Source organism: Arachis ipaensis, chromosome B3, assembly GCF_059453495.1.
Source record: "Arachis ipaensis isolate K30076 ecotype BB chromosome B3, ASM5945349v1, whole genome shotgun sequence".
In the NCBI taxonomy this organism is placed as follows: Eukaryota; Viridiplantae; Streptophyta; class Magnoliopsida; order Fabales; family Fabaceae; genus Arachis; species Arachis ipaensis.
In genome coordinates this window covers 40,744,214-40,756,830 of record NC_142438.1, presented here as the reverse complement: position 1 = coordinate 40,756,830, position 12,617 = coordinate 40,744,214, and positions in this window count along the sequence as shown.

The window sequence follows — 12,617 nt, the reverse complement described above, 5'->3', positions numbered from 1 at the left end:
AAGCCTCGGAGTTTTTATAAAAATTTCTGCAGCATTTCTTCTAAAATTTGGATTTTGCCACCCTTCAACGGTCCCAACCAAACATTTTCTCAACCATTCGGAACATCAAATTATTTTCAATAATCAAACCATTTTCAAATATCAAATAATTCTCAAAATAAGCCTATAAATTGGATTTTCAAAACAAAATCACTCTTTCGTTTATTTTTACAAGAATTCGGACAGAACCTTCCCTTAAAATTCGACTTCACCACCCTTACGAGCTCCCTTACTTTCATAACTTCTCAACAGTTTACCAGCCTTCTATCAGCACTTATCAAACATAAGGTTCTCAACAACCAACATATGATTCCAATCCTTATAAAATCATTTATAAACTCTCAAAATTACTACTTTTAGCAATTTCAGGAACTCAGTTTAGAAACCTAGACTCGATATATTTATCATTTATTAAACCTCAACCTCACAATTTACTCTTTATAACTTGACTCAACAACCAATTACGTTATTAAGTAAAAATTAGAACTTTTGACAACCATTCAATCCCAAACAATCTTGCAAGAGGTACATAAGCGCTAAACGAATTTCAATTCATACACACATAATCATCATCATACTAATACCAAAATCAATTAGCATTCACTTCCACAACCAAAAACTCAATTACAATCACGACCAATCATTCACAGCCAAGAATCCAAACTCAATAACATTATAATTACTAACATATTTGCAATTATCTACTATGTTTTTGGGCATTTTTAAATTGAAAACGGTTAATTTTAAAATAAAACTCCTACTTCTGTGCAGAAATCACGACAACAGAAGTTTTCGAGAAGGTTTCTGAACGAAAAATCGAAGAAGAAAGCGTCAAAATCAGCTACTCCACTTCCGGGGCTTCCTCGACCAAACTTTGCATGGAGGGACAGTAGTTCTACCAGTAATTTTTTTCGAACAAAAATGACGTCAACGTAAAGAGAAGTAAGATACGAACATTTTTATCGGATTAGATTCTTTTATCGGAATTACATATTTAAAGTAATCGGAGTCGGAAGCTTGGAGGTTCCACAGTTCTCTTCACTCACGATTCACTCTCTTTCTTTTTCTTAATGGTTCGGTTGATATATATGAGGGGAATGATAATGATGATGACTAATGAAAGAAAAGAGGTATATATATGTTACTAAGTGTCCACATTTCAAGGTTATATATATATATATATATATATATATATATATATATATATATGCGCAAACAAGTCACGCTCATTTCTTTCTTTGTTCTCTTAATGGCATTGGTTATATATTATATATACATACTTGTACATATATAAGCCACGTTCCCATTTTCTTTCCTTTTGTTCTTTTAGTGGCTTCGGCCAAATAATAATAATAATAATAATAATAATAATAATAATTCTTTTGTCTTTCTCCTACTATTTTATTATAATAAAAATTATTTAAAAATTTTAATGTATTTTAAATTTAAAGTATAAAATTTAATTTTAATTACCGTTACGAAATTAATTTTTTTAACTAAAATTTTCAATAAATATAATAAATTATAAATAACTTATTATTTAATTTTCAAAAATTCGAGTTGTTATAGGTTCGACCACACAATTTGGATATAATCGAATACATTTTGTTTAACAATATCCCATTTTTCTTTGAAGAAGAGGGTTGGATATCTGTCCGATTCTGGCACTTTCAGCGAACCGATATTAAAAAGTGCATCTTTCACTTCATTCTCCCCTGATTTTCTATAAATCTGCTCTTTGATGCTAGGTTCCAAAGGTGGGTATTGGTTTCGGGTCACAAGGCCACCACTAATTTTATTCTCTTCCTCATATAAACATTTAAAGAACTCAATGGCATGTATTTTTAAATCTTCATCTTTTTCGATCCAATTTTCTTGTTAGTCTTTCAATTTCAAGATCTTACTCCTTCTTCTTCTAATCACTATTCTAGTGTGGTAGTATTGGGTATTGTGATCTCCATCCATCACCCAAAAATTTCTAGACTTCTGCATCCACAAAACTTCTTCCTTTTCTAAAATGTCTTCTAGTTCTTCATTTAACTTTGCCTCTAGTTTTTCTAAGAATGGATTTTTTCCATAGCTGGAAGCTCTTTGTATGCCTTCAATCTTGCTAAAAATTCTTATCTTCTGCCTTTCAACATGTCCAAACACATCTTTGTTCCATTTCATCAGTTGCCTCGTTGTCCTATTAAGCACTGTTGTCAATCGTTGGTTAATGTCCCAAGCCTGTTTTATGAATTCCTTATATCCAAGGTGCATACTCCACATGGCTTCATAGCGAAAAGGTTTTTCTATTCTTGTATTAGCTTGAGGCTTTGTATTGATCAGCAACGGGTGATGATCAGAGTTTCTTATGGATAATACATTAACTCTGGCTTCCGGAAACATCAACCCCAATCTGTATTAGAGAGTGCTCGATCGAATCTTTTGAAAACTCTGTTGAGGTTCTCCTACTAGGGGCCTCTCCAAGTGAATCTGGCTCCTACTGCCCCTAAATTAATGAGCGATTAACCTTCTATCCAACTCTTAAATCTCTTACACGCACCCAGGTCAACTCTACTACCTCTTTGCTTCTCTGTTGGGTGAGCAATGTCATTAAAGTCTCCCACTACCAGCCACCCTCTAGTTAAGGTAATGCTTATCCTTTTCAACTATGCCCATAACTCCCTTCTCCTTGATTCTTGGGGACTAGCATACATAGCCGTTAGAGCCCAATATTCGTTAGAGCCATTTTTCATAATCATATGAACAAATTGCATTATGGATTGGACAACCCTTATGTCCAAATCCGGATCTTTCCACATAATCCAAATACCTCCGCTATATCCCTGAGTCTCTTCTATATGGTAAAAATCAAACCCAAAACTTCTAATATCCTTTTTTGTATTATCACCACTGCATCTAGTCTCCATAAGAATAACTAAATAAGGTTTATACACCTTGGTTAATTTTCTAAGAGTGTGACTAAAAGATTTTCTAGCCTCTCCTCTACAATTTCACGACATAAAAATCATTATAAGTCTTTGACAAAAGGATCTTACCCCAGATTAAACCATGGGCTCCATCATCCCCTCCTCTCTGGGGAGTTCTGCTTCCACATTCTCTCCAGAGACATACTCTCCTTCTAATTGCATTATGCCATCCTCTCCAGGATATTCTTTTTGGCAACCTTCTTTATACTTCCTGACTGCCTCCATCATAAGCTCTGGTTCTAAGGAGCTGAAATCTAGTGGCTCTAGCTCAAGATTCTCCATGGCCTCCACATCTTCATCCATTGATAAGCTTTCAGGTATGACTGTTTCTTGGGAGCAGATGTTGATGGTCATGTTGTTCATGGTACGAGAGGGATCAGTAGGGGATAATGGTTGTAAGATGAAGTTGTTGTTCTGGTTATTGGGGACATGGGGTATTCTGTTTGTGTTGGTAGTAGTGGGATTCATTGAGTTGGGTTCGTAACTTGGGTTAACAGTTGGGGGAACATTAGAAGGCTCAGCTGATATTCCTTTATTCTTGTCTTTATTGGTCTTTTGTGGCTTATTAGAAGATGAGCCAGATGTGATCTCTTGTTGGGAAGCTAGAGCTGGGGCTTTAGTGTTATTATCCAAAGTGGGCCTTGGGTTGGGCTGTTTGTTTTTCGGGTTAGGTGTCTTCAATGGAGACTGTGTAATTGTCTTATTAGGCATGTGGTTCCTTTTATTGTGATGATTGGCAGTTATTCTCTCATCATTTGAATTCTCTTTTTCTATCATTTGCAAAGCATCAAACCTCATACTCCCACTAACCTGTACATTCTGATTGTCTCTCGCTCCATTTCCTCCACTACTCGCTGCTTCTGCATTCCTACTAGTTTTCTTTCCACGCTTTCTCCTATGAACGACCATCCATGGGCCGTAGGCTTCATCCTCATTTTCTTCTAAGAATTTTTTGCCCTTGTCCTCACAATTATTTCTAGCTTTGTCCCCTTCTCCCTCGTCATTTTGGCTTCCCTGAATTTTCTCAGTTCCACCATTATTGCTTTTTGGAGCTTTCTGGGTTTGGACTTTCTTGGGACAGTTGGTTTTCTCGTGCCCTACCATTCCACAAGAAAAGCAAATATTATGTATGCCTTCATATTCCACAACATACTTCATCCCATTAATGGAATAATGTGAAACAAGAGGGGCTGTGAGATCTAATTCCACACACAGCCTGACAAATTTCCCTCTGCATATATCAGCAGTATTAAAATCTACTTTTATAGTTCTTCCTATAATGTTACCAATTCTCTCTAGCATACTCTTCTCATAATATTCAATTGCTAATCTTGGAAGCCTCATCTATGTTGCTGTGTACTCGATAGAGGCCTCCATTGGATTGAAATTTGGCTTCCAAAAACTAATCGTGAGGTAGTGATAAAAGATTCTCCATGGGTCTCTTGGTAGCACAAAATCGAGATCTTTTTGGGAGTAAAACTTCACAATAAAAAAGTCATTTCCAAGATCAATAACTTTTATACTGCCTTATTTTTCCCACATAGCCTCCAGTTGCCTGGTTAATACTGCCAAAGAGATTTTTTGACTCAACAACTTCACTATCAATGTATCCCACCATGGGCGTCTTAACTGTTTCAAGGCTGCTTCATTGATCACTACATCACAGATTCCATCAACTCTCTCTACTCTTATCTCAGGAGCGTCTTTCTCAGCATTCTTAGAACTCTAGCCTTATGTCTTTCTTCTTTTAGAGTGCTCCTTTTTTGAACTCATCTCCTCATCATCAGATTTTTGGATTTGGTCCTCTGCTTCCATCACTGCTGAAGGCCTTCTGCCTCCTTTGACTGCATCAACAAACAAGCACTGAGGGTGGTTGGTTGCTGGTGCTTTCTCTTGCTCTCCCACCATCCAATCTTCCTCCCTGGGAACCAACAGCTCTTTTGCTGTGAACTCACATCCGTCACTTCTTGTTCTGACTTTCTTAATATTTCATTGCACTTGATCATTTTCTTTTTGAGTGAACTTCTTAGGTTCATGGGACCGTGAGTGTCCTCCACGGACAAAGCAGCCCCTCATGATGGTGGCTGAGGTCAGGTGTTTCACAAAGAAAGGAGAGATTTCTTTTTGCATGAGTTTGTTGCTTTCTTGTTCTTTTTTTAAATAACTCGTGTGTGCATTTATAAAAAAGATTCTTTAATATATGTTTCTGCCATATTTTTTAAGTTGCCATGCAATGGATTTCAGCCCCATTTTACTCCAAATGCATGTGAATTAGGCCAACAAGTTCCAGCGCACGTAAAATGAACAAATATATGCTCTGAGTACCTACACAATTGGCATTTCGGCCTAGGGAGCCACCGTTGCATCAACATCAGACTCTACCACCCAGCAATTTTGGTATCATGGATGCACCATTTGCATGGTATCTAATTTTGTCAAGAAAATGACGAACATAGAGGGAAAGTAGAATAAAGACAGAAAGAGAGAATTGAGAACAAAGAATAGAATAAAAGATATTAAACCACACATCAAAGTATGTTCCAGTGCCCGTTCCCAAAAAAATATAGAACGATGTTATGGTGGAAATAACTAGTCTTCCTTCAACCAATTTTTGATTCCCGAGTTAAACTTGAAAAGACTTAAAACATTAAAACTTTTCGATTTAGTGCTATTAATATGTTTTGAAATACTAAAACTCCAACAAAGGATGACTGCCTCTCCAATAACCTCAAGGTTCCACCACGCCGCCGCCTGTCCCTGCATGCAACTCTTCCACGACACCGCCGGTTCTTGACCACTGCTGTGTGACGGGCGGAGAAATGCCGATTAAGAATTTATAATGGAAATAACGTTGCAAGTACAGTTCTTAACCGACGAAAATTCCGCTTATCAATTTAAAAAGAGTTGTCACAATTTAAGAATAAAATACTAGGAGTAGAATTCCCAGGTCGTCTCCCAACGAGTTAACAAAAGAGTGCAATTTATTGGTTAGGAATTTTCTGATAAATTTTAGAGTTGGTGAATAGAAAAATAAATGACTATCAATTAAAACAATAAAATTTAACAAGAGATTTTATATAATTAAAATAAAAAGCCTTGACTAGGAGAAGATTAATCGAAATTTCTATCCTTGTTGAATTTTCCCAAGTATAATAGTAAGAGGTTGTTGCTTCTACTTAGTTATCCTTTACCTAATAAAGGAAAGTCAAGTAACTAACTAACTCTGATTCACAAGTCCTAATCCCTTTCCTACGGAAGGATTAGAGTTAGTGACTAGAGAGCCAGCCAACAACTTCCAATTACAAATTAACACTTGAGTATTCCAACTCAAGAGTCTCCTATTAATCAATTCCAAAGTCAAGTTGGGAGTCTACTCCATTGACATGGATGCCATTTTCGCAGACATGTAAAGGGAGTAGAAAGGAGACATGGTAATTAAAATTAATTTAGTAAAAGCAATTTTTGAGCTAATAAATTAAGGAAATGTGATAATCAAACAGATAACGAAATTCAATGTAAAAATAAATCTTGCATTAATAATTCCCAAAATCAAAGATATCCATACGTAACTCTGAACAAACTGAATGGAAAGCAAAAGAGTAAGGAAATAAGAAAGCAAACTATAGTGATAGAGACTTCAATCGAAGGTAGTAACTTTCTCAAGATCCAATCCGAAAGCATAAAACTAAGAATCTAAGAATGTGAAGAACCCTAGAGGAAGTAGTATTTTTCCCTCTAAGATCCCAAAACTAAAACTAAAACTAAGTCAATGTGAATGTGTGTGGAGTCTCTGCTTGTCCCCTAGCTCTAGTCCATGTTTTTGGGCAAAAAACTGGGTAAAAAACCAGCCCAAAATCGCCCCCAACATCTTTTGCAGTTGTAGCCTGTTACGCACGTCACGCATATGCGTTGATGGTCTTCTGCGCGTGTCACGCGTACGCGTCAGTTACGCGTACGCGTCTCTGTGAAAAGCTCTAAGTCACGCGCACGCGTGAGCCATGCGTGCGCGTAGATACTCGCTGGTCATCTCCTTTGTTTCTTGTGTTTCTTCCACTTTTTGCATGCTTCCTTTCCATCCTCTAAGCCATTCCTGCCATATATATCCTGAAAACACTTAACACATAGGTCACGGCATCAAGTGGTATAAAGGGGAATTAAAAATTAGCAAATTTAAGGTCTAGGAAGCAAGTTTTCAATTATAGAACAAAATTGGGAAGGATTTGTAAAACCATGCAATTTGTATGAATAAGTGTGCAAAGAACTGATAGAAACCACTCAATTTAGCACAAGATAAATCATAAAATAGTGGTTTATCAATCTCCCCACACTTAAACATTAGCATGTCCTCATTCTAAGATCAAGGAGACCAGAAGAATGAATGGGGGAAAGTAAAACTCATGCAATGCAACCTATGTATATGAATACAACTATATGCTAAGATGTTTCTATCTACTTGGTTAAAAGTAAACAAGTTCTCCAAGACAAACATAAATCAGGTTCCACTAACTCAAATCACACAATAAGAGGCAAGTAAACTTGTAAGAAGATAGCTCATGAAAGCCGGAAACACAGAATCAAGCATTGAATCCTCACTGGAAGTGTATATGCACTCTAATCGCTCAAGTGTCTAGGGTTAATCCACTCTACTCTTCTCTAGTCATGCTTTCTAAAACTTTGTTCTTCATCTAACCAATCAACAAATATTTAGTGTACAAATGCAAACATTATGAGGTCTTTTCAAGGTTGTAATGGGGCTAAGGCAAGGGTGAGGATATATGTATGTCTAAGTGAGCTATAATTTGAATCTTTGACTAACCTAAGTTCTCATCTAATACACACACACTCTATATAATTCAGGCCTAGCTACCCATAATGTCACTTTTGTATATTTCACATACTCATGTATTAAAATTTTCTTTAATTTCATCACATATGTAATGATCTTTTTTATTGAACTTAACATTGGGGTGATTTTATCCCCTATTTTTTCTTTTCTTTTCTTTTCTTTTTCTCTTTTCTTTTTTTATGGGGTGAATGAAAACATAACATATCAATGCATATGATTTTTCTGATTTCACATGAGAAAGCACCCAAATTTCCAATATTTTTTGTCAATAAAAACACAACATATTCTCATCAACCCAAGTTCCCACAATTTCTCACACTTAGTTGACACAAAATCTCTATCTTAAGCTAACCAAAGATTTAAATGGGGTAATTAATTATTTTTTCACATAAGGCTAGTGATGTGGTGAAATACAGAACAAATGGGGATTAAGAAGGCTCAAAGTGGCAAACAAAGGTAAATGAAATAGTAGGCTATTTGGGATAAGTGAGCTAATAACAAATGATGGCCTCAATCATATGTATGCATGCATATACACTAAACAATGGACATATAGAATGGAACAAACTATAGATTGCAATCATAGAGAAGAAAATACACAAGAATAAAAATTATGGTTAAATAATGCAACCATATAATTAAGCTCAAAATCTCACAGGTTGTGTGTTCTTAGCTATAAACTATGTTCTAAATTACAATCTTCAAACAAGTTTAACACAAATTTTAATTTGAATTAGTTAAATACTATAAAATAGGGTCTTGAAAAGAAATTCATTACTTCAACCAAGAAATACATATATGCAAGCAACTACTATCATGTAATCTATCCTATCTAACAAAGGAAAAATAAAATGATGGTGTTAAAAGAGAGAGATTACCTCCGGAAGTCAGGGACTGACCTCCCCACACTTAAGGCTTAGCACAGTCCTCCGTGCCATCAGTAAGGAGCAAGGTAGGGCTGGAAGCATCGCCTTCGCTGTGTGGCTCGTCATGGCTCCCTGTGCTACTAGGTGAAGGGGAGTCCGGGGTGTCCTTCTCTTCCGGAAGTGGGTGAGTACTAACAATGAGCTCCTTTTGATAGGTGTATCGGCGCTTGTTGCGGCGCTCTATTTGCTCCATCCGCCGGTCTTGCTGGTTTAACCTCTGAAGGATCTGAAGGAACATTTGATGGGTGGATGGTGCTTGTGGTGTGGATGATGGTGGAGTAGGAGAAGGAGGAGTGTCCAAAGATGGGCCTGGGGGCCGGCTCGCAGAAGGGACTGAGGGTCTGATGTACTTCCCATTCGGGACATACTAATCGGCCCTAGGGATCATGGACTTCGTGTCCCCAGCCCGATAGGTAACACCTACTGTAGAGACTAAATCTGAAACCAATACGGGGAATGGCAGGTTACCCGCGATCTGCACGTGTCCCATTGCCTGTCGGATGAGTCGGGGCAGGTTGAGAGGTTGTTCCGTAAGGATGCACCAGAGGAGAACAGCCATGTCCGCTGTGAAGGTGGACTCGTGAGTGCTCGAAAAGATATAGTGGGACATAATCTGTGCCCACACACGAGCCTCTAATGTAAATGCTTGGACTGAGATACTCTTGGGTTTTGACCGGTGTTGCCCATAGATCCAGGTGCTGTTAGGTTGGGCTATAACTCCAAGGATGCTGTCCCAATCAAACTGATACATCTGGTGCTTAAGCTGGGCATCTTGATATGCATCCAATCCCTCTGGGTTAGGTGGAAGATCCAGTACTCTCTGTATGGCACCTTCAGAGATAGGAACTTGCTGCTGACGAACATAGACAGTCTGCAGGGTAGGTGAGTAGAAGTTGGAGTAGAATTCAACTACACATGATAGGTTGGCCTCCCGCGACTGCCTCCTTAAGAATTCCCACTGTCTCCTCTCGATGCGGGGCTCCACAAAATCAACAAAATATGTTGGGAGAATGAGTAGATGCTCATTATTGTAGTTCCTCTCGGCTACGATGGGGAACATCTGCTCGCAGTAACGGTTAGTGAACCGTGTGGAGTCCCGTGCGAGAAAGGCTTTCTCCGCTTCATCAACTTTGATGATCCTCTTCACCCGCTTTGTTGGTGGCTTGACGCTTGTAGATGGTGGTGCCTTAGCTGGTGCTCTCTTCGTTCCTCTCCTTGCCGGTGGCTTTTCAGAAGCCTTCTCCTTTCCTCTTTTAGTGGCCATCCTAAAGAAGGAAGAGAGAGAATTAATGTCAAGTAGAGATAACTAATAATTGGAAGGAAGAAAGTCCAAGTAATAATGAATGCCAAAGGAAAAGGGATGTCCTATACATGGTAGCTACAACATGCATGGAAGACATTAAGTCAAATCATGAAGGCGATTCATAACAATTAGATGCAAGAGGGTTAAAAGCATGCAAGTAATAGGCATGAGAAGCATAACTCAAGCATCAATTATTAAATGTACCAAATTAAAGAGCACTTGTATGATGACAATTGTGAATGATAATCTCAATATATATGGATTGCAAGTGTTGTGAAAAAGAGAGGTATTAAAGTGTGAGAGTAAAATAGAATAGAATTCAAAATGCCATGAGAGCTTTTTCACAAACACTTGGTGTGCAAGTTAAAATAGGAATTAAAATAATTAATCCAAGTGTATATGAGACCCATAATAAAATGTCAATTGTCAAATTACTCCTCATAATATCCACAAGCTCAAATATAATAAAATAATACCTAAATAAAGCTCCAACACCAACATAAAAATGCATGATAAAATAATGAAAAGGAAACTATAAATAACTAAGCTAATATAAAATTTAAAATAAGTAAAAATAATTAAATACAATAAATGAAAGAAGAATGAAAGAGTAGAGAAGAGAGAGAAAAGAAACCTTAGGAAGAAGATGAAAATAGGAAGGTGAATGGAAGTAAGAATTAGAGAAGAGGAGTAGGAATGGTAGTGGAGAAAGAAAAGGAAATTGTAGTTGGCAGAGTTAGTGGTCTCCGGTGGTGGTGGAAAAAGGTAAGAAGAAAGAAGTAAGAAGTAAGAAGTAAGAAGAGGGAAAGAATGAAGAAGAAAGAAAGAAGAATTAGGATTGAATGAGAATTAGGATTGGGAGGGGGGAAGGAATAGAATCTGACGAGGCACTGAATAAGTGATGTGGCGCATGCGACGCGCACGCGTATCCCACGCGTACGCGTGCGTTGCGCAAAAGTGAAGGCGACGCGCAAGTGTTAGTAACGCGTACGCGTGCCCTTGGTCATGTCAGTCGCACGAATCCAGCCGCGCGCACGCACAACTCTCTGTTCAAAATGCACTGGTGCTAAAATTGCATATGACGCATGCGCGTGTAACACGCTTACGCGTGGATGACCTTAAAGCGAAAATGATGCGTACACGTCCGGGACCCGTACGCGTGGGTGAATTGGTGCCTCTAGCACACTTCCCGCGTTAGACCATCACAACTCTCTGTTCAAATACTTATTTACGCCGATTTTCGTGTCCACGCGTGCACGTCTTAGACGTGTACGCGTGGGTTGCCAAAACCGCAAGTGACGCGCACGCGTGAGGTATGCGTACGCGCTGCACAGCTCCCGCGTAACTCTCGGGTCAATCCTAAGGTGTTGCGCATTCACGCATGACGCGTACGCGTCATAGACACTTGCGCGTCGAATGCTTTTTTTAATGCAGAATGCAGGTGATTATGTAGAATTTATAAATTAACACTGATAAAAATAAAATAAAACTAATAAGAAAAAGGGACGATCATACCATGGTGGGTTGCCTCCCACCAAGCACTTTTCTTTAACGTCCTTAAGTTGGACGATCCACAAGCTCAGTCTTCTTCTGTTGCTGGATCTGCCAAGAGAAAGATCTCCAGCTCCTTGTTGTTCTTCATCTTCTCACCATAGTATAGCTTCAAGCGGTGGCCATTGACTTTGAAGAATTTGGGGCTTGAAGGATGACTCAGGTGGAAGACTCCGTATGGCTCTGCCTGTAAGACCCAAAACCTTTGAAAAGTCTTATTATGATCAAGTCTCAAATCATATGGTTGTTTATAGCCTTAATTTCAGAAATTATTTTATTAAAGAAAATTAAAGCAAGTTTTGATTTATTGAATTTGAGATAAGTTATGATTATTATCCAATTTTATAATTATTGGATTATTTTCTATATTTAAATCACAAAGTTGGTGGTTGTGAAATAATAAGAATTTTTATATGATCTTGGACTAAATAATTAATATTTTAGAATATTGATACTACTGTTTTGAGAAAATAAAGGATTTAAGTATATTATTTCTAATTTTTTGGATTTGAACATTTTATTGAAAATAATTTGTACAATTGATGAGCAAATAGTATTTTTGTACATTATTATTGTTGAATTAGAATTTATTTCTAATTACTATATTATCCATGTTTTATGTGAAATTACCAAATCACCCTCAGCCCTAATTTTCAAAAATGAAACCCTAACCCTGAAAACCCTAACCCGACCCGTTTCACCAACACCCAATTCCCTAATGTTACAGCAGCAGCAGCTGCTGCCCCTCTCTGTACTAACACACACACCTGGTTCCCGAACCAAAGGAAAAGAGAGAAACGGAAGAGAGAAGGGAGGAAGGGGGCTGTCTGCCGGTGCCACTGGGTTCTGCCACCACCGCCAATGCTGCTGAGGTAGGAAGACGCCGAATGCTACACGTGGGGAGCTGTTCTGCCACCGCGCCCTGCCCAGTTAAGGCCGCCGCTGCTGTTCCCGAGGTCGCCTCTGTCACAGATCGGAAC